Source organism: Sarcophilus harrisii, chromosome 3 (assembly GCF_902635505.1).
Source record: "Sarcophilus harrisii chromosome 3, mSarHar1.11, whole genome shotgun sequence".
Lineage (NCBI taxonomy): Eukaryota > Metazoa > Chordata > Mammalia > Dasyuromorphia > Dasyuridae > Sarcophilus > Sarcophilus harrisii.
The window spans coordinates 285,428,455-285,451,686 of NC_045428.1; positions in this window are offsets into that span (position 1 = coordinate 285,428,455).

Sequence of the window (23,232 nt, forward strand, 5' to 3'; positions counted from 1 at the left end):
AATAATAATTCCTCTTTTACAATGTTGTTGTGAGGATCAAATGAAACATTTGTAAAGTGCTTAGAATAGTGCCTGAAACATCATAAGCACGATATAACAACTTATTTCCTTTCCTCCTGCTCCCCATTAATTTATGTTTCCCCATACTTTTTTCTTCATTTCTTATGGCACATTAAAATCCCCTTACATTCATATGCCACAGTTTGTTCAGCTATTTCTCCATCAAACATCCATTTGTTGTTCAGGTTTGGTTTTTAAAAATGGTTTGTATTTGTTTGTCTTTTTCTATCATGAATATGTTATGAATATTTTGATCTTTATAGGACTTTTATTTTTGTCTTTGACCTCCTTGAGGTACATGCCCAGCATTAAAAGATATAAACAATTTAATAACTTCGAACAGCTAAAAGTATTATTGGGGAAGATGTTTTCCCATGGTCTCTCCAATATCTCTGTCAATTTAACATGCATAGTGTAAAAGCTCAAGGTTGTTTTAATTTGCATTTCTGAATACTTGTGATTATAAATTTTTTTTATAAAAGTGTTGATTGTTTTTATTTCTTTATATTAAAAAAATTACAAAAATAGAGCGCTTTGGAACTATCATCAATAGGTTTGGCCTTGGAAAGGAACAAAAAGTGAATCTCATTCCTATATTTATAGAAATAAAAGATTGTGGATGTGTAATATTGTTGATTGATAGTTTGTTTGAACTGACTTTTTTTTTTCTTTTTCTCCTTTGTTACATAAGATGACAGGGAATAGAGGGAAATGGATGTATTTAAAAAATGAAGACATATAAAAACTAAAGATACTAATAAATAGTTTAAAAACAGAAAGCTTCATATGTCCAGAGTATTTAAGTATTATGAAATTGGTTTCATATATTTATATAAATATATTGATCTTGATATTAGACTTTTTCAAAGATATTTACTGAAAAATGTTTTTCCTACTTCTTCTTTTTCATTCTATCTGGGAGTGTTTTTTTCCTATGAAAAAGCTCTTTATTTGCATATAATTAAATCAATTATTTTCATTTGTGATTATTCTCCTCTCCATCTCTTTTTTAGTATTGATTATTCCCTTTTAATTGAGAAAATTATCTCCTTCCTTTCGCCTCTAATTTTGCACATGACTTTGTATTTAGGATACATTTCCATTTAGAGTTGAGCCATATGTATATGACATAAGATGGAAATCTATACTTATTTTCCAACAAACTACTTTCCAGTGTTTCAGCAGTCCTCAAATATGAATCTTTTCCCTAATCATTTCTGTCCTTGAGTTTATTGAAAATGTGACTTTTGTATATATTTGCTTTTAAGTCTTGCTCCCTCAAACATTTCTGCCAATATACTTTTCAACTTTTTTTTTAAAGTTCTTCTCCTTTTAATTTTTTAATCAACAAGAATGGATGGGTTGAAATCAGTATTAATGTAGAGAATACAACTTTCATGACATGACAAATCTATTTGGAATATTGAAGTATTCATTTCTGGATAATGGAATAAAAGAAGCACTGAGCCCAGCTCTCCCAACATTCTTCTCCAAACTTCTTCAAAATAATACCTCAAATCAAATTCTAGAGTGCCAGAGCAAAAAAATAATAATAATAAGTTGAGACACTCTTCCAACCCACAAAAACCTAGATCAGAAGGAGAGATCTGTGACACAGAACTGACCCAAAGACCATATAACTCCTGTTCCCAATAGAGCAGGAGCCCTAGGGCTCCTGTAAATAAATAAAGAACCCACCAGTCACCATCTGAAAGAGATCCCCAAATTAAAATGTCCAAGATTGTCATAATCAAATTCCAAAAATCCTAATTCAAAAAGAAAGCTATTTCAAGCTGTCAAGAAGAAACTATTCAAATGTTGTAGAACCAGATTTAGAACCACACAAAATTTACTACTTGCCATCCTAAAGCAGTAGGGGGCTTAAAATGTAATATACTGGAAGGCAAAAGCACAAATAAGCTATCTAGAAAAACTCAGGATAATCCTTCAAGGGAAAAAACAATATTTCATGACAGAGATGAAAAGATCAAAGATGAGTAGAAAATCTTATATTCAAACATAAGATTCAAGAGAAGCATAAAAAAGATGAAAGAAATCATAAGGAACTCAATAAGTTTAAATTGCTTATTTTCAGAAAAATACTTGTAACTCCTAAGAACATTATCATTATTAGAACAGTTAGGAGTATAAATAGAGAAGGAAGGAATGAGCTATTTTTGATAGGATGAGGAAAAAATGTACAGAAAGAGAAATCCACCAGGAAGGAGAAGGCAGACAAAGAAGGGAGGAAATTATCTCACAAAAAGGCATGCATTGAAGAAATTTTACACTGTTGTCAGGGATAATTGGGTGGGATAGGCAACAATTAAACCTCTTATCTAAATTGATTCAAAAAAGGGGCAATATACACACTCAATTGGGTATCTAAGTTGCTTACCCAACAGAGAAGTAGAAGGAGAAGGGAATAAGAAAAAGGGGGGGGGGATAATAAAAGGGAGGGCAGATTAAAGAAGATAGCAGTCAGAAGTAACACAGACTTTAGAGCAGGAACAAGAGAAAGAGGAGAGAGAGAAAGAGAGAGAGAGAGAGAGAGAGAGAGAGAGAGAGAGAGAGAGAGAGAGAGAACAGGATGGAGGTGAATATGTACTAATCATAGCTGAATGTGAATGGGATGAACTCACACATGGAATAACATTGGATAGCAGAAGATAGCAGAATAGATTAGAAACCAGTCTCTAAGAATATGTTGTTTACAAAAAAAAAAAAAGTATACTTAAAATAGGGAAAACAACAAAAGATTAAAAATAAGATACTTGGATTGGATTTATTATTTTGTAAAGCGGGACAGCCCATTAGCACCAGACTTCAAAATTATATTCCTTAGAAATGTTCATGAAAACAATTAGGTACCAGAGTGGTGGATCAGTGGAATAAATTTCATGCACAAAGCATAACAATAAATAATTATAATAATCTAGTATTTGATAAACTCAGAAATCTAGGATTTTGTCACTATTTGACAAAAATTGTTTGGAAAAACAGGAAGCAGGTTGGACCCCATCTTGTACTGTATACAAAGATAAGATCAAAATGTATAAATGATTTAGATAAAATGGGTGATAGCATAATAAATTAGGAGATCATAGAAAAATGTACCTGTCAGATATATATGTCTATATCCCACAGAAATCAGAGAAAAAGGAAAAGACTTTATTTGTACAAAGACAATTATAATAGCTCTTTTCGTAGTGGCAGAAAATTAAAAATTGAGGAAATGATTATTAATTGAGATACAACTAAAAAAAATGCAGCATATGATTGAAGGAATACTATTGTATTATAGTATTATAGTATAGTGTAGTATTATAAGAAATGTCAAGCAAGACGGTTTTCAGAAAAACCTGGGAAGACATATATGAACTGATACAAAGTGAAATAACAGAATCAGGAGAATTATGACAAATTTAACTACTTCTAGATGATGATCAGAGGCAATTCCAAAGGATCCATGAGAGAGGAGAAAATATTTTCTACCCCCAGAGAGAGAACTGATTAACTCCAAAGCCAGACTGAAACATATGTTTTTAAAATTTTACATTTCTTAGGGTTTGTGTGTGTGCTTTCTTTTGCAACATAGCTAATATGGAAATATTTTGCATGGCTTCAAATGTAAATTGATATCATACCACTTGCCTTCTCAGTGGGTAGAGAAATAAACGAATAAATGAAAATAAAAATTCTCAAAAATGAATGTTAAAACAATTTAAATATAATTGCAAAATATTTTTAAAAGTAAAAATACAAATATTTATTACTATAAAGTGTTTCATGGCTGAGCTTTGGTAAGTTAATTTCCAGTTGTACCTTGCATTTTGTTGCTATTTTTACTAGAAATACTCTTCCTATCAATTACTCCTTTTGGATTTATTGTTGTTATTGTTGTTTCTGTTTTGCTTTGTTTTTGTTGTGACAATGAAACGTTTAAACTTCATCTGGATTTATTTTCAATCTTACTCTTTTATTGAAAATAATAATCACCTCAATTTGATTATTCCCTAGTGTTTTGTAAATAAATGAACATATCATTTGCTTTATCCTTGTATACTTAGGAAAAGTTTTGAGTATTTCCTCATTGAAAATTAGAGGGAAAGAACAAGAGTGAAACAGAGACAGAGAGACAGACAGACTAGCAGAGAATAAGACAGAGACAGAGACAAAGAAATGTATATGTGCATTTATATATACACATCATATATCTGTGTGCATATTTAATCTATACAAATATAATGTATGTAATTATATGTACTGTATATATGCATACATTTATATATTGACACAGATTTTAAAGCTTGCAAAGTCTCTAATATGTATTATCTATTTTGATATTATGCTATTCTTTCAACAATCCTAAATTGTGGCGCTATTATTAATATTTACAGAGGAAGAAAGTGAGGATCAAAGAGATTAAATGATTTGCCAAAATTTAGAAGGCTAGTAACTGTCTGAAATCCAGTCTTTCTTGCTCCAAGTGCAACACTCTCAACTACAACATACTGAGTCTAACAAATAATAATTGCTCTTTTTTACTACTTACTTTTTATGACAGTAAAAGAAGGAGTCTTCCATGCCAAACTTTTTAGGGAATTTAGCATAAAATTTTACATTATATTAAAGTTTTTTGGAATTTATTGATATATTGATATGTTTTATGAATTTTGTTGTATGTGATTATTATTTTCATTGTTTTCATTCTCTAGGAAACTAATCTGAACTCAAAAATACAATTCAGAGTAATTTTAAGAATTTATGGCTATCATATTTTGCTCAGGTATTATATAATCACTTGTATCAATATTTGTTATAGGCTTGTATCACCAACATATTTCAACCTTGATTACAGTAAACCTCTCAAACACAAGTTTCTAAAACTACTCATTTTTTGCCCTAAAACTCAAACTTTTTTAAGTAGTTCATTGTAATATCCCTTTGCCTATATAATATTGTTTTAAGAAATAATTATGAAATGAAACATATAATAATAATACCCATAAAAGAAAAGCAGGAAATGAACATTTTATTGAACTTCATATAATCATTCTCATAAAAAGATATAAAAATAAAATAAATATTTTAGTACATAAAAGGGGACAAATAATAGTGAATTAACTCTTTTTTTATTACATTAGCCTTTTTTTAAGTGGGAAGGGGGATTTGTGCCTATATATTGATCTGTCATAACAATGAATAATATTACATTTTCCATTTTCAAGCCTTAACTTGTGCCAATTTGTCAATTACTTCATCAAAATCAATAACACAGTTATACTGTGTTTGATCAGAAAACTCAGACTTTTTAATACCTCTTCTGTAATAGTTGATTGAAGAATACTTCTTACTAATTTAAATTTTTAAAAGTTTCCTTTCACATAAAATCACATATAAAAATAGTTAGGAAATGTCTTAAATATAAGACTAAAATTTGGAAAGAAATTTATAAAAACTCTGTTCCACAATCAATTACAAAATCTAATTCTGTCCACATAGTTGCTTCATTAGAATCAATTTTAATGACTTACAAATGTCTCTCCAGCCAAATATGTTCCACTAATCCACTTCATCAGAAAATTCACATACTACATTTGGTATACACTTCTAACTTTTTCAGTTTTTAGTTTCAAAACAATTGGTATTAAATATTTAATTCCATTTTTAAAATATTCAAATTCAGTGAAATCTTTCACATATAAATGTGAAATGTCCACTTACCAAAAAAATATACCTTAGAGTTTACTATTTCTTTGCTTTAAATTTAAGTCTAAAAATGCAAAGTGGACACATGAAGTTACACACTGAAATATTTTAAGTTCTGTTTCTTCAACTTTATAATCACTGTACTATCATTATTCATTCATTTTTTTATATGTTTGTTTGTTTTGTTGAGGCAATTGGGGTTAAGTGACTTGCCCAGGGTCACACAGCCAGGAAATGTTATATGTCCGAGGCCAGATTTGAACTTAGGTCCTCCTGACTTCAGGACTGGTGCTCTATCCACTACACCAACTAGCTACCCCTGTACTATCATTATTTATTTCAAATGTAAGAATATATAAGAATATATAACACCACTTGTGATGAAGACACAGATTCCACCAGATGGGTGCTTCAAGAATGATGTTGAAGGCAGTATTGTGCTGGACAGCAGAAATCAATAACATGAAAATTATTCATTCTTAGTCCTCAAAAAGCTTATTTATATTATGTTTGGTAGAATAAGATAGGGACAAAAAATTCAAGATAATAAGCTATGGAAACAAAAGTTTCATTCACAGTGATCTTAGATCATTTCAGAGGTAGATGACATTATGTTAAGATCAGGAAAGTTTTCAGAGAGAAAAAAGTTTCTGAATGGGTGCTGGAAGGTAAAGAAGGACTGGACATGTTGGGATGCAATCAATTCTGGGTTCACATTTCATCTAAAAGGGAAGTTTTCTCTGTTGTTGTTTTTTTTTTTTTTTTTTTTTCCCTCATTCTGCTGCTTTCAAACCAAGGTCCTTTAATGTGATAATCACTCTATTAAAGAAATCTGCTACTACTTGCTTACATTCAAATGAGACCCTTGATTGCATTTAGCTAATTCAAGATAAATCTCCTTGGGGATCTCCATGATCATTTTGATCAATGAGACCTTTCCTCAAGATGTCCAAAGAAATAATCTGGGACAACCAAGCCACCATCAACTCAAGGCCACTAGAAACACCACAGACCCTCTGATAAGATTCTGACTCCAACTTTCTTCTCTCCACAGTCATTGGCTCAATCCTTTGAAACTAACTCAGAAGATTGATTTTTGGCAATTATATTATTGTTTTTAAATTCTCTACAGACATTGAATGAATATTGGGGAATCATAAGAACTTAATAAATATTTATTCACTGATTAATACAGGTATGTGTGTATACATATGAATAAAAGTGTGTGTTTGTATGTGTGTATGTATAAATGCCAGTGTGTGTGTGTATATATATAAAATGTATGTATATGTATATATGAATATGTGTATATGTGTGTGTGTGTATACTTCTGTGTGTGTGTATGTGCTACAATTCTTCCCCTTTTTGGTATCAATGCCATATTTATCTTATGGAAAGAATAGGATAATGATATATCATCATTCTCTATTTTTGCAGACAGTTTATTAGGCTAGGAGAATTTATTGTTGTTGTTCTTTTAACATTTACTAGAATGCTCTTGTCAATCCATCTGTACTAGAATTTTTTCTTTGAAAATTCATTTATTTCTCATTTTACTTGTCTTTCTGATTTTTGTTTATCCAGATTTTTCTAATTCCCATATTGTTATTCTTCATAAAAGTAATTCAACATGGATAGAATATTGGGACTGAAATCAGAAAAAGTTCTTTGCAGCCTTATTCTGAAACCAGGTGAGTCATTCTAAAACAAATATCTTTAATTCTACATTCCACCAGCAGCTCAATAGGACTTATCTACGAAATTATCAATGAATCAGAATACACATCCATGGAAAAAGTACCCACCTGAGGAGTTTATGTTGATGAAACTGATGATTCACACAGATGAAATCAAAGATCATTTGCATTTTTGTTCCTTAATCTGGGTATTTTGCATGTTTGTAAATATACAACCACTTAATTAAAGCTTTCAGTTTTGTTGGCATATAATTTGGGGAGTTTGTAATATTTTTCCTCTTTATTCATTGTGAATTATAATTTCTCTTTTATAATCTGGTGATGTTATTTTTCTATGTCACTCCCTCTCTTCCTTCCTACTGCCTCTACTTTCTCTTTCAATCACATTGACTAATGATTTATCTATGTTATTCTTCTCAAAAAAAGCTTGCATTTTATCAAGTCAATAGTCTCTTTTGCTTTTGATTTCCTTGCTTTTCTTTAATTTTCAAAATCATTGCTTTTACACTTGTTTCAGTATTTGATAATTTTTTTAGATATTTTAGACATGTTTAAATCAATGGTTTTCTTTCCCCCTTTTGATAATATATATGTATGAACATATGTATTTTCTTTTAAGGATCATCTTGTTGTATCACACAAGCTTTAGAATATAACCTTATTATTTTAATTTTAATATAATTATTATTGCTTATATAATATTTTCATTGAGATTGATTTTAATAAGATCATTTAGTTTCAGTTTAAGTTTATAAGTACTGGCATACTTTCTGTAATGACTGTAATATTATCGCATTATGGAATAAATGTATATGTTTAATATTTGTCTTTTTCTATTTATTTTCACATTCATTATGACATACTATATGTCAGTTTTTGTAAAGGAGCTATTCAATGCAAAGACAGATAGATAATATAGATAGTTAGATGTAGTTTGTAATTTCTATTCAACAATCACCAAAGAACTAGTATATCTAAATTTTTGCATGTTTTTATATCTTTTTTCTTAATTCTATTATATGGTATCTAAGTTTAAAAGGAAGCACATTGGAATTACTAATAATTATGTTCTTACTAAGTAAATTTTCTTACATCTCTTTAAATTATTGAATGTTAATTAAATTTGGTACATGTTTACTTAATATTACTTTGTTGCCTTCAAACATATTGTAGTTTTCCAGGTTCATTTATGATATTTATTTTTTACTGTTACCTTGACTAATATCATAACTGCCATTTTTAATAAAACTTCCAAACTGAGGAACAAATTCTTCTCAACATCCTCATTTTAACACTATTTCCTTTTCAGTGTCTTAAAAGTTTTTAAAAATATTTGCTAAATATATTTCCTAATAAAGATAAACTGTTATTTATGATGTTTTTATATATAGCTAATATATATAAATATATTTAATTCTAAATAGTCAATTTTTTCAAATCCATTTTATGAATAACTATGTTTTTTATGTTTGTACTTATGATTTCTATGTTAATACTTTCCATTAAATCTTGTTGTTAATTACTTTTGTTTGGTAACTATTACCAAACATTAATAATTTGTATTTCTTTGAAATGTCTAATCCCAGTCTCTTTCCCCCATTCCTGGAAGAAATTATTCAATATAGTTCAACTCTTATTTTATATCTGTTTTCTCTGCAGAAGAGAATGACTGTATGGAGAATAGAACATTTATGGTTCCTTGATGAGGTCTAGCCACCAAGCCCAGGTGAACTATACCCCAGTGTACTAAAAATATTTGCAGCTATGATTACTGAGCCTTTGTCAGTGATCTTTGAAAGATTTTGGTGACTTACAGAAATAGCATAGGATTGAAAAGGGTCAAAGTCCTACTGCTCAAAAAAAAAGTGATGGGAAGAGGGGGTTTCATCCATAAACTAGATTTCTCAGTATAAAATATATATATATATATATATATATATATATATATATATTCTAGTACACATTCCTAAAAGAATGCTTAATTGACATCTTTTAAAAGTTCACATAAAAAATTGGGGACCTAACTAGTGATAAAATGATGATCTGCTCCTGTTGGACAAGTGAAGGGTCTAGAGGTACAAACATATTTTGGGGGACTTTCTATGTAGTTAATTGAATCATTTCTGCCACTCTGGGTATGATCACCATGACAAGGAAAAACAAAGGTGAAGAGCCTTTATTTAACTTCCTATAAATAAAGAAGTGAACTTAGAATCTGCCTCTTACAGCACTGAGGTGTTGTATATTGAACTTTGATGTGGTCTATCAAATTGATTAATATTTATTGCAATAGAGTAGGATTTCAAATAAATTATTTCTCACAATCACATATTAAAGAGCTAACTATTTTAACACAGGATATCACAAGAAACTGTATGGTTTCATGAATAGGTCATTCCAGGTATTAATAAAATTATAAAATGGTCTAACCAGTAGAGAAATGGACTATGATAGAAAAATCCCTAAAATGTGCAAAACTTTTGAACCAGAAATAAGATAAAAAAGAGGTATTTTGCGTTAGAAAAAATGGGATTAAAATATTTACATTTCTACTGAAGAACAGCTGGATAAATTGCATTGCATAAATATAATATAATGAAGGTATAGGGAAAAGAAAACTGGATTTAGGATCAAAAACCTGTGTTAAAATCCCAGCTCTACCAATGTATAACCTGTGTAATCATGGGAAAGTCATTTCAACTCCCTTTTCCACAGTTTCTTCCTCTGTAAGATGAGAGAGTTGGACTACATGGCTTTCAATGTGCTTTCCAACTCAATAATAATCAATATATGATAATCCAACTTAATAATAATCAATATGTGATTTAAAGGAAACAAATATTCAGAAGACTCATTAATGGAAGAATCAATCTGGCCTTCAGAAAATAAGTATGCCTTCTACTCAGAGAAGTTGTGTAACTACAAAATGGGCCATGTGACTTAATCATACCTCTTTGTTACAAGAAAGGAATCTTTTAGGAGATGGAATCATTAAAGTTCAGGAAACAATTTGATGTTTTTCATTTTATTCTTTTAAAAAACACATGGATATAGAATAAATGATGTATAATATAGAACTAATAGAATAGCCAGATCCAAAGAGTAGTTATTATTTTTTCAATCTCATTTGGTAAGGAAGTTTCTAGTGTACTTCAGGATCTATGTTTGGCTCTGTGCTATTTTATATTTTTATTAATGACTTGGGAAAGAAAAAGATGCTGTGATTATCATATTTCAAATGACATAAAGCTAAGAGAGAGATTTCAAATATATGATAGAGTAAAAATCAATTTTAAAGCCGTTACATGATAGAACATTGACCCAAAAGAAATGATATTCAATTTTAGGGGGCAAAGGGATTCCCAAGTTAATTAAGAAAACAGGCAAACATAACAATTAAAGGGTTCCTCTAGTACTTTTAAGGTTCAACCTAATCATGAGACAAATTGTCAAAGTCCACGAGTTTTAAAATTCCTTTGGTTTCAAGAGACAGTTATATCTCTCTTTTCTCTATCTTTTTGCAATTTGATGGTAATACCTCTCACAGGGACTCTCTGGATTCACTTCATCAGATAAGTAACAAACCTCATAGTCTTGTTTGTGAAGCTTCTTGCTAGGGATAAGTAATTTCCTCACACACACTTGTTAGTGTGGAAGTTCACTGTCTGGGAAAGTATAGTACTTTTCAAAGTTGAACTATATCACTTTCTTCATGTTCTCGGTCTGAACGTGACCTATGTTAGCTCAAAGAGGTGAAGTGGGTATCAGATTTTATGGATATATCCATATGTTTTAAACTTGAATTAAAAATAAATTTCATATGCATAAGATAATGAAGATGTGGATACCACAGTCTGAATAAACTTGGAAATTTTAGTGAACTTGTGATTAAATATGAATCAAATATTATTTGACACCTGTGGGGAATAGATAAGGTGAAGAACTTACAAGAATGTATGAATTCTTTTTCTGTATTTGATTTTCATTATTTCTGTGTTTCCCCTATGACCTGTATAATATGTGCAGGCTCATATCTACTTGAGCCTTGGCCAGCTAGAAACATATTTACTTAACCTGAGCTGATGACATTTATTGGTATTTGACATTTATTGTTATTTAGTCTATTAGCTGGACCACTATCTGCTTGATTAAGCCTGGGGGCCTGACTTTCTGTTTCCCTGAAATCAGGAGATTTCAGGGAAATAGAAACCTTCCATTCCAATCTCCCCAAATAGCAAAAACCAATTAGATGCCTCCCCCTCCCCTTCTCAATGCTCTCTTACTTGTGATGTGATTTCTTGTATAAAAGCTATGTATCTTTACTACTTCTTTAGCCTTCCTACCGTGAGCATTCTCTTTCTTATCTTGGGATGGGACAGCTCATCTTTTGGAGGTTTTCAATAAACAACTTTTCTGCCTTCTACTGAGTGATCTCTGAGTAGTCATTTTGGGTAAGGGTCTTCTACATCCCTCACACACCACAGAAAGTTAAATTAAACTAGATTATTAGACATAAGAATGTTTTTTAAAAAAAAGAAAATACATTTTAAAATCCATTTTCCTTGTAGAATTATATTTAATTTGGAGGAATAAGTTATTTTTGATGCAATCTATTTTCCTTTACTTCTTGGGATACTATATTCTAAATTTTACTTTCATTTATGCTTTATGTGTCATCCTGGATTGTTCTAACTGAAATTCCTTAGTTATTTAACTTCTGCCCATTTAGCATCTGGCCTCAAAAATTATATGGTCCTGGACAAGTTACTCAATCTATGTTAATGTTATATTCCTTAACTATAAAATGTTTATAATAATGGCACCTATGATTCAGGGTTATAAGGTTCATTGCACAGTATATAGTACATATTGGGTACTAAAGGATAGCTGTTGTGGCTGTTTTTTGTGCTCTTGCTGTTGCCTTTTAACTATGGTCTATACTTCTAGGATTCACACTCTAATCATGAGACAAATGCCATCAAGTTTCACTAATCACCATTATGTCAAACTTGCCTCCTTGCTTTAGCATCAGAAGTGCATTTGCTTGTAACCCAAGGTTTGTAATCCATGACTTTTATTGGCATGTACATTTTGTTGTTGGCTCCTCTTGAATTTTATCTCCTGTGAATTTACTCTCATCTCTATTGCTAGACTTCTTCCCAATCTGTAACTCTTACATTGTAGATTCCTCCACAGAATCCAGCAAGGCACACATACAGTACCATTTTCTATTTCCTTCTTCTAGTTTAAAAATCTTTTGATTAGAATTTTAAGACATTAAGAAAATACATTTTAATAGACATTGTTAACTGCACTCTATTTCTGGCCTGTATTTTAAACTATGGTCCAAAAATCCAAACCCCATCCTGAGATACCATATCCTTAACCATATGTTCATTTCCCAAAACTGCCAGGCTTTTCTGAAGGTCTTGCTGTCAATTGGCAGTTGTGAACAACTCTCTCTACCTCTAAAAATTTCATACAGACTTTATTGACTGTAGGAAATCTTCCCAGGCTCCTGGAATTATCATTTGTGCCCACATGAAGCACCACAAATGGACAGCATTCATCTAGTTTTATAAGTCTTGGATCCGTACTTGGAAAGAAATACCTCTCTACTATTGTTATCAAGGTTAAGAACTGGCTTTTTCAATTGCTACCCCATCCCAACAAGAAGTCATCAAGTACAATTAAGCATCTTCCTTTGGGCTTACTGGTAGACCTATCATTTGAAAAAAACTTTTATCTGATTTGGAAAGAGGCTGTAATGGAGCTAGAATCCTGCAAACCAGAAAAAAGAGTTTACATGTTATTCATTCAGGAATAGGGAGCCATGAAAGGTTTTTGAGCAAAAGAATGAAGTTGTCAGCCTTATCCATGAGAAACATAATATTGATATCAGTATGCGACATTGAAGCGAAAGAGGAGAAATTGGTGTCAAAGAAACCAAGTAGGAAATTATTCTAATATACTGAGTGAGAAGTATTGAGGGCCTGAGGTAGGGTGGGTAACTACAGGAGTAGAAAGGAGGATCACACAGATGATCTCCTCAAATTAGAATCCTTAAGACCATAATCTGATATGAGAAAAAGGGGAAAATGTCAATGATACCTTGTAAATTTTCATGTCAACTAGTTGGAAATGTAATAATGATCAACAGAAATAATGAATTTAAGAAAAGGTTTAGTGTCAGGAGACTGTAATGAGTATCCCTGACTCAAGTGGATATATTGCTCATTTAGGTTCAGTGTTAGAATGTAAATCATTTCATCATTAACTGAAGAAGTTTTATTTAGTCATAGCATAAAAAACTAATAAGGAAATTGCATGGAAGAAAACCTTAAAGGGAGTCATGAAGAGTCAGCTATGACTGAAATAAAAATGAACAACAATAACTTAGCTTGGATAAACTCAGCCTGCTTAGTCTTTGTATACAAATTAGTCTCACCATCTGGTCAGGAGAACAGGGTGTGGTGATTTGCAGTCTTGTGAAGTGTCAAAGATTCAAGTATTCTAACTTCACCACAATGGGCTATTTTAGCCGTTAGGTAATCAAACTACCAGTCAATACTGCCAAAGGCTATCATGAAGGTGCATTAAGGAATAAGAAAGCAGTTGGACGTTAATCCTGGGTTCGTAAAGTTGCTCATGTAGCTTAATCACCTTGCAGGGAAAAAAAAACAGACTAAAGTATATGTCAGGGAACAGGAAGAATCTGATAAACAGTGTTCCTATCACAGTGGGAAAGATGGCAAGTTCAATGTTGTATTTAAAAATATCAGCAAGATAGTTAGGCACTTAGCATTATTGTTTTTGTCATTCAATCATTTCAATCATTTTGTCATCCATTCAATTTTCCTGACCCCATTTGGAATTTTATTGACAAAGCTATTGGAGTGGTTTGCCATTTCCTTCCCCAGCTCATTTTACTGATGATTAACTGACACAAATAGAATTTAATGATTTTCCCAGAATCACAAGGTTATTATCTAAGGTCAGATTTGAATTGAGGAAACTTCCTGACTACAGACTCAGCATTCTATCCACTGACACATCTCTGTTATCAGCTGTGAGTTTTAATTATATGTCTGATATTACCACAAAAATAATAATACCATAAAGCCTGTTATGAGGACAGAAAGATTTATATCACATATACTTGCTTATAACATTCTTTAATTTTTCAAGTAACCCTTGAATTATGAATATAATCATCAAATAAAGTTAAATCAACAAGCTTTTATTAAGTGTCTACTAGTCAGGCATTCTCCTAAAGTCTGGTAACGATAGAGTACCAGTCCTTGAAACAGGAGGACTTGAGTCCAACTTGTGCCTCAGACACTTACTGGCTGTGTGACCCTGGACAAGTCACTTAACCCCAATTACCTCACATGCACAAAAAAAAAAAAAAAAATTCTGCCCTCAAGAAGCTCACAGTCTAATGGGGGATATGACCTATAGACAACTACGCAAAACAAACTATAAACTACATAAAATGGAAATAATCACAGAGAAAAAGGCACTAGCATGAAGCTAACATTGGGAAAGGCTTTTTACATCATAGATTTAAGAGCTAAAAAGAACTTGAGAACTCATCTGATCCAATCCTCTCGTTTTTAGATTGGAAGAACAAAAGACCAGATCACATTTTACATTTCATCCAGTCATCCACTCAGGCCATCTGTCCATAAACCCTGCCATTGCATGGGTCCTTCCCCTCCTCTCCTTCTTTGTTAGGCACAATAACCACATCATTTTACCACTGATTCTGTGAAGGAGGAGTATAAATATGAATATTGTGGGTTCCAGGCAAATATTTGCTCCCCAGTAAAATAATCTCTGAGACAAGGTTACAGAATTGTAGGGTTTGTACTTCCCTCCCTACTGGCAATAACAGCATGAGAAAAAAGATAAAGATTCTGGGATAATACAGGAAATATTGACAAAACTAACTAACCACAAAGAAATTCATTTCCCATAGGAAGACACCTGATTATAGCTACTTCTATGACCTTTCGCCATACATGCTTCACCTATTTCTATTCCTATATACTGCAAGCAAATCTTAAAAAAAAGCTATAAAAACTCAAGCTGTACCCTAAGAATCTGGAGTCATTCCTATCCTGTGGTATCTTCCTTAGTGCACTAATAAATGTATTTTCCTTTCAGTCTGGCTACTTTTTTCTTAACCATTCCTCACCCTGCCTGGGTCTTGCCAAAATAAATAAATAAATAAATAAAAATTAAGACATTTTTCCTGGGTTCTCAAGGAAACTAGCCTAGAAAGCTGACACTGCAATTCTGCAATTTGCAAGTAAGTAAGAACAAATCAACTACGGTCTATGATTTCCCAGAACAAAATTCTTGGACCTTTGCTATTCATTATGTGGTGTTTACTCCTATTAGAATGCAACTTCCTTGAATTTAGGAATATTTATATTTTTGTATTTATATGCCTAGTATTTAACAGAGGGCCTAGCATTAATAAATGTGACTTTGTTTTTTTTAATTTATTCAGTTTTTTATGCCATACCACACAAGTAATAAGTCTCAAAGTTAAGAGACCAAGAGAAAAGTTATGAAAAAGATAAAGGAAAATCAGCAGATAATATGTGTGATACTAATATAATGTCTTGACCCAAATAATGTTAGGAAGGTAAAAATAAAATCAGTAAATAAAACCAATTTGTCATAATTTAACAAAAACCAATTTACTGACTAAATTCTTTTATTTCAATCAGTTGTATTATGATCTTTAGGATGTTATATAGATAACAAAAAAGAGTATTTTTAAAGTAACACAAACAGAAGAAATTACATATCACAGGTTTCCTGATTAAAAGATTTTTAGCATGACTTGATTGTCATTTTTTAATATTAATAATGATACATTCTAGGATATGGTATAACTGAAAGAAAACTTAAAACTATAAAAATTTAATAAACCATAAGAAAGGAAAGTAGAAAAATTAAAAGATCCATAAGAAAGCTTTATACTATATTTCCTATGCTGTCTACAGAGGATTGAAGAAAGACATAAACAAGAATTTCCCAAAATAAGAAAGTATGAAGAGGTTGTGATCTATTCTACTGAATAGAGTGCCCTCACCAGTGAAATCATGGATCCTCTGAACAAGCAAGGGAAGAAAGAATGAATGAAAAAGCATTTGTTAAGTACTTACTATGTGTCAAACACTGTCTTGAGTGCTGGATACAAATAAAAAAAAAGCAAAATCCTTACCCTTAAAAATCTTACATTCTAAATAAACAAAAACCTTACATTCTAATGTGTAAGACATGTAGGAAAATGGTGATCAGAGAGAAGTATTTTGGTTTGATGAATAAGACAAGCTAGCAGATTTAAACATTTCGTCCCATAAAAAATGGTAGGGTTGATCTGATCATAGTGCAGGTTCTAGACCTGGGGAAAGAGAGGAGAAAAAAGGTATTCATGACAAAACAGTTGGGAAGGAAGCTGTGGAGGAAGTGGTCAAAAAGAAAGGAAGGAAATAATGGATAGATAGAGCTTTACTAAAATAGTAACCTGGAAGAGGCAGTTATAATCTGGGAACAAGAGCGGGAGGTAGGGAGGGAAGGCAAATGAAAAATTCCTCCAAAATATATTCTCTAGAGTGAGGGTCTAGGTGTAGGTAAAGATGCTGTGGAAAAGAGCTTCATAAAAGAGGGAAGAAATTTACTCCAATTAATTCTGCCCCAAAATACAAATTGCTTACTTAGAATAATAGGGCCATTTTATTAATAGCCAAAGCCTGAAGCAGCATCTAGAAATTAATAGTAAGTACTTTAATAAATGTTTGTTGAATTGAATTGAATGTAAAAACCTTAGACAGCTGTTTTTAATGACTTCTTGGCAGCTTGATAGAGCTTCTGAAACTGAACAATGCAAATATTATCTGATTCATTTAAACAACTGAAAGATGTAATTTGAGCTAAAATAAACTAATGTGGTATGTTCCCCTAGTGCCCTAAAGAGAAGTTAATTGAGCAATTCCCCTTTGTTTGATATAAGGAATCATTTCAAACACAAATAGAACTCCAGTTGTTTGACCCTGCCTTTGATTTAAAGAGGGAAGAAACATGTATTAGCTATTACTAGCAATATTAAGCAGCAGCTTTTACAACACAAAGTATTTTTCTTCCAGATATCAGCAGTCTGTTTGATATTTATTATTAGTATTATTAAATTGTCACTTTAGCAGAACTATCTACTACTTAACTTTATAAGACTAAGATTAACTCACAATTCATAATCAGCACAATAAACCAACCATTAGTCCTGGAAAAATACAAAATATTTACATATATACATAAAGACACAGAAATTTAACAAAGAAACATCTTTATTTTTTATTATAATATCCAGGATTCATATGGATGTATAAGTTTGCAAAGTGCATGTACTTTATATTTAAAATACTTTGACTTTACTTTTAAGTAAAGTAATTTTAAGATGAGGAAACTGAGTCCAGAAAAATTAAATTACTTAAAAAGAGTCATACAGATATTAAATGTCAGAGGCATGTTTCAAATTTTGGACTTCCTGACTTCTAGTCCAGCTCTATATCCACTGAGCCACCTAGCTATCTATAAAAATATATGGGAATCTCTTTTATAGATTAATCATGAATCCTATTTCAAGGGTTTCAACATAGTAAATATACATCACAGAATTATGAAAGTTCTGAACTGGAAGGAACTTCAGAAAGTTCATCTCTTGTCGAGAACCCAAATCTTTCTGACTTATAACCTCTTATTGATCCTCTACCTATCTCAAAGATGTACAAAGATAAAAATATATAAGTCCCTGTTCTCAAGGAGAATTTATTCTACTGCACAGATAAATAAATACAAAATATATAAAATATATTAAAAGTCATATGTGGGAGGAGAATATAAACAACAGGTCAAGGTGGTATATCCAGAATGGTCTTTTGTGGGAAGTGATATCTGATCCTGAGAAAGTGCTAGAGATTCCAAGAGGCAGAGTTAAAGATGGAGAACATTCCAGACATCAAGGGGAGGGGAAAAAAAGAGGAGATGTTCATCTTTTTTTTTTACATAGTAGGTATTTAATAAAAATTTGTTGAATTTAGATATTTAGAAAATTTTCTTTTAAAGGCAACTTAGTCAATAAACCTCTTTTTTATGAAGATTTACCTTGAAACTTTAATGTGTTTATGATTGTATGTCAATAATATTAGGATTTAGATCCTCTTAAAAATTCCCAAGGAGTGATTTATCGGAACAAACAATAAAAGTATTTGAAAAGTCTATTTCCTCTATTAAAGTCTTTTTACAGCTTTTTAATTTTTTCCAAATACATGAAAGCATAATTGTCAACATTTACCTTTGCAAAACCTTTATTTCAATTTTCTCCCTAGATAGCAAGCAATCCAATATAGATTAAACATGTACAATTCTTCTGAACATATTTCCATACTCGTCATACTGTGCAAGAAAAATCAGATCAAAAAGGGAAGGAAAAACAAGCAAATAAACAACAACAGGTGAAAATACTATACTTTAATCCACATTCAGTCTGCATAATTCTCTCCTTGGATGCGGCAGAATTTTCCATCACAAGTCTATTGAAATTCCTTTGAATCACCTCATTATTGAAAAGAGCCAAGTCCATCACAGCTGATCATCACATAATCTTCTTGTTGCTGTGTACAATGTTCTATTGGTTCTGCTCACAGGAGATGTAGATATTTTCCAGGTGCATGATATGTGAATTTCATGGGTTTATGTAGGATAGTTCCTTATTTCCTAAATATTGAATTTTGCGTGAGCAAGAGAGAATAATGGGAAATAAATCTGGAAAGACAGATTGGTTGACCTTTGAGTTAATAGAGAGCCACTAAAGCTTTTTGAGAAGCAGAGTGATATGGTCATACTTGTTTAATATTTAGAAATATAAATTTGACTACTGCATAGAGGATGGACTGAAGAGAGCTGAAACTAGATTTCCATTGACCAGTTAAAAGACTTTCAATAGTCTATTAAAGAGATGATAAGCACCTGAACTATGATAATGGTAATGAAGGATGATAATGTGGAGGGTTAAAAGAAGGTTCATAGATTTTGAGGATTATACATTTGGAGTGGGAAGAGACCTCAGAGGATATCTGATGCAATCCCATCATTTTACAGACAAAATGAGAAAACTGAAACCCAATGAAGTTACTTGACTTGATCAATGTCACATAAGTAATAGAGGGCAGATGAACCAGATGTTGGGAAGATAAAACCAACAATGCTTGGCAAGTAAATAGATATGGAAGATGAGAAAAAGTAGGTGTGGATGATTTCCAGGTTATAAAGTTGAGTTGCAGGAAGAATATAAATAATCACAATAAAAATGGGAAAATTAGGCAGGAAAAAAATGGATTGAAAAAATAGTGAAATCCACTTAGGACACATTAAATTTGGGATGCCTATGAGACAATCAGGTAGAAATAAAACAGTTGGTGATGTGAAATATTAATGCACAGGAAAGAGATGAAAGCTGGACATGTAGACAAGAAAACCATCTTCAGAGACATAATGAATCTATGGAAGTTGGTAAGGGACAATGCACAAAGAGAAGTCTCCAGTACCCACTTCTATTAAACTTATCACAAAACAAATTGATTTAATCTGATATGATTCATTCTTTCTAACCACCTACTCACACCTAGTGAGCACTTTATCCATTTCTAAGGACTCAGAAACTACCGCTGTAAATGTCTTACAAAATTTGCCAAGAATCCAAGTAAGGCTAATGTCTATAGTTTTAAAATTTCACCTTCCACCTCTCCTTGAAAATCAATACAAATAGTATATTTACACAATTGTCCTACACTTTCCCATTCTCCATATTTTTAAAAACATCACTTAAAGTTTACATACATATGCATATATATATATATACTGTGTTTTTATTTTTGCTTTTGTTTTTCAATGATTCAAGATTGATAACTTAGATTCATTGAAAAGAAATAAATTATCCTACCATTTTAATTATAAATTATTTAAATTTCCTGATAATTATTTTAAAATATGTTCTCTATATAGAAGTCATTTTTATTCCTCAGCAAGGAAATAAGATATAGTACAAGAATTGAGAAAAGGTATGATTTAGGCCACACCTGCCAAAATTCAGTTTTATATCCTAAGCCTTCCCCCAAGAAGCTTCCTTAATGTAGAGAAAAGAGAACAATTTCAAAGAGAATAATAGAAGGCCTACCATTTCATCTCCTTTAGCCCCAAGGGTTTCCAGCTTATAAATGCATTAAATATATCCTTAATCATTGAGTTTAACACCCAGACACTAATATCCTCAGTAACTGCTATTAGAAATTCTACATCTAGTTGTTGGGTAACCTCACCTTCTGACAGCCTCAAGTCATGTGGAAATTTAGCTATTCCTATTTGTTGTTGTGCAATCATTTATCAGTCGTGTCTCACTCTTTGTGATTCCATTTGGAGTTTTCTTGGTAGAAATACTGGAATGGTTGCCATTTTCTTCGCTAGATCCAGAAAGAAAAGCAAATGACTTGTCAATGGTCACATAGCTAATAAATGTCTGAGGTCAGATTTGAATTCAAAAAGATGAATCTTCCTGACTCTATCCAATGTAGCACCTAACTGCTTTGTAGATATACCTATAACCTGTACCATATCCTGGTACTGTGAGTACTGTTTGACAATTTTACTCTCCTTCCTCCTCTTGCTCCATCACCATCACCCTTGAATTCTGGATGTGTTTCAGGCTAGTCCTAAAGGACACAATTATCACTCATGGTCTTATGGAAAGCAAGACAATTGAGTTAAAGTCAGGCCAGAGTTCTGTGTAATTAAGTTTCAATCTAAGGTTTCACCTCTGATTTTCCCTGAAGATTAAATTATTGTTCTTGTTCAATCTCAGAAAACATTTCAAAATTTACAGAAATCTCCATAATTTTCTATGCTTTCTAACCTGATTTTAATATTTCCTAGCTTTTTAACATCTTTGGTTCTTTGTTTACATGTCTATTAAAGTGTTAATGTATACTATCTTATAGTAAGGAGAAGAATATCTTGTAAATAATAGAGTACTATATAAATGTGGATTTTTATTCTATTTTAATATTATACCAAATCCCTTCGCATAATGTAAAATTCTTGTCCATGCCCTCCTAAGAAATCTCCCTAAAGGGACTCCCTTGAAACTATGAGCTGGTGGTGGTGGTGGGATTGTAGTAATGTTGGCATTGGTGTGTGTCAGAAGTAAACTAATTTGTGCCCTTTCAACTTGGAGTCATGGAACTATGGTTACTCTACATTAAATCAGCTGTTGTTGTAATGTAGTGGTTCTCAGAGTATGGTCCCTGAATCGTAGGAGCCCCTAGAAACCTCTCAGGCTTTCATAAAGTCAAAACTATTTTTCTATTAAGATATTATTTTGCCTTTTTCACTCTCATTCTCTCACAAATATACAGTGAAGTTTTCCACAGACTATATTACCCATGAATTATAGATTGAGTTGTAAACTAGAACCACAAGTTAATACCTTAGTTAATGAAAAAGTATACCTTTGCTTTATAAATGGATAAATATATGAACATAATTGTAGTTGCTATTTTGCTTTTATTCATCTACTACCAATCAACAAATCATCAAAGAAGATCCTTTACATGAATGTTGGGCCACAGACAAATGACGTTAAAATATTCAAAGCATTAGAGAAGGTTTTTTTTTTTTTAATTTCATGGTTTATCTTGGAACAACTATGTTGATATTGGCACTAATTTTGCACAAGCAATGATGGGTAAAACTGATGGTGTCTTAGCAATAATCAAGGCAGTAAAACCAAATTATATTAGTAGTCATATTCTTCACCATTGCTCACTTGCAATTTCAATTTTTTGAAAGTGCCTGTCTCGCTTCAGAATGTCCTTGATGAAGCAATACAAATCATTAATTTTATTAAATCTCAAACCTTGAATACACATCTTTTTAACATCTTTTAATGCTACATGATTAAATAGAACGTATATGTATATACTTATGCTGCACACTGTGGCTGTCTCAAGGAAATATATTTTGCACAATTGCAAGCTGAAGTAGCCACTTTTTAAAAGGAACTCAATTTTCCCTTAAAGAATGACTGGTAAATTTGTTGCTGATGTTCAGTCATTTTCAGTTGTGTCCTACTATTCATTACTCCACTAGGGTTTTCTTGGCAAAAATTCTGGAATAATTTGCCTTCCCTCCCCCAACTGATTTAACATGTGGAAATGAGGAAAATATGGTAAAGTGACTTGCCCAGAGTCATATAGCAAGGAAGTATATAAGCTAGATTTGAACTTGGGAATATAAATTTACCTGAGTTCAGGCCCAGCATTCTATCTACTGTATCCAATAACTGTTTTGACTGACAGATTGGTTATTGGCAGGCATTTTCTCAAAAATGAATGAAGCAAAACTGTCATTTCAAGGAAAATAATCTGACAATATTTGTTGCTGCTGATAAAATTTTAGCTGTTCAGTGAAAATTAGAATTTTGGAAAACTTCTATTTGCTCGTCTATAAGCTTGACAGATTCTCAATACTTAAAGACTTTCTGATGAGATTGGTAGTGATATTAACAAATGTGACCTTTTGATGTTGTATAATGAAAATTGTCAATATATGGAAGATCAGCACAACTATTTTCCAGACGACCATTATGCTTCAAAATCAAACAAGGATAAAAATGGTCTATTCAAAGTGCAAGACA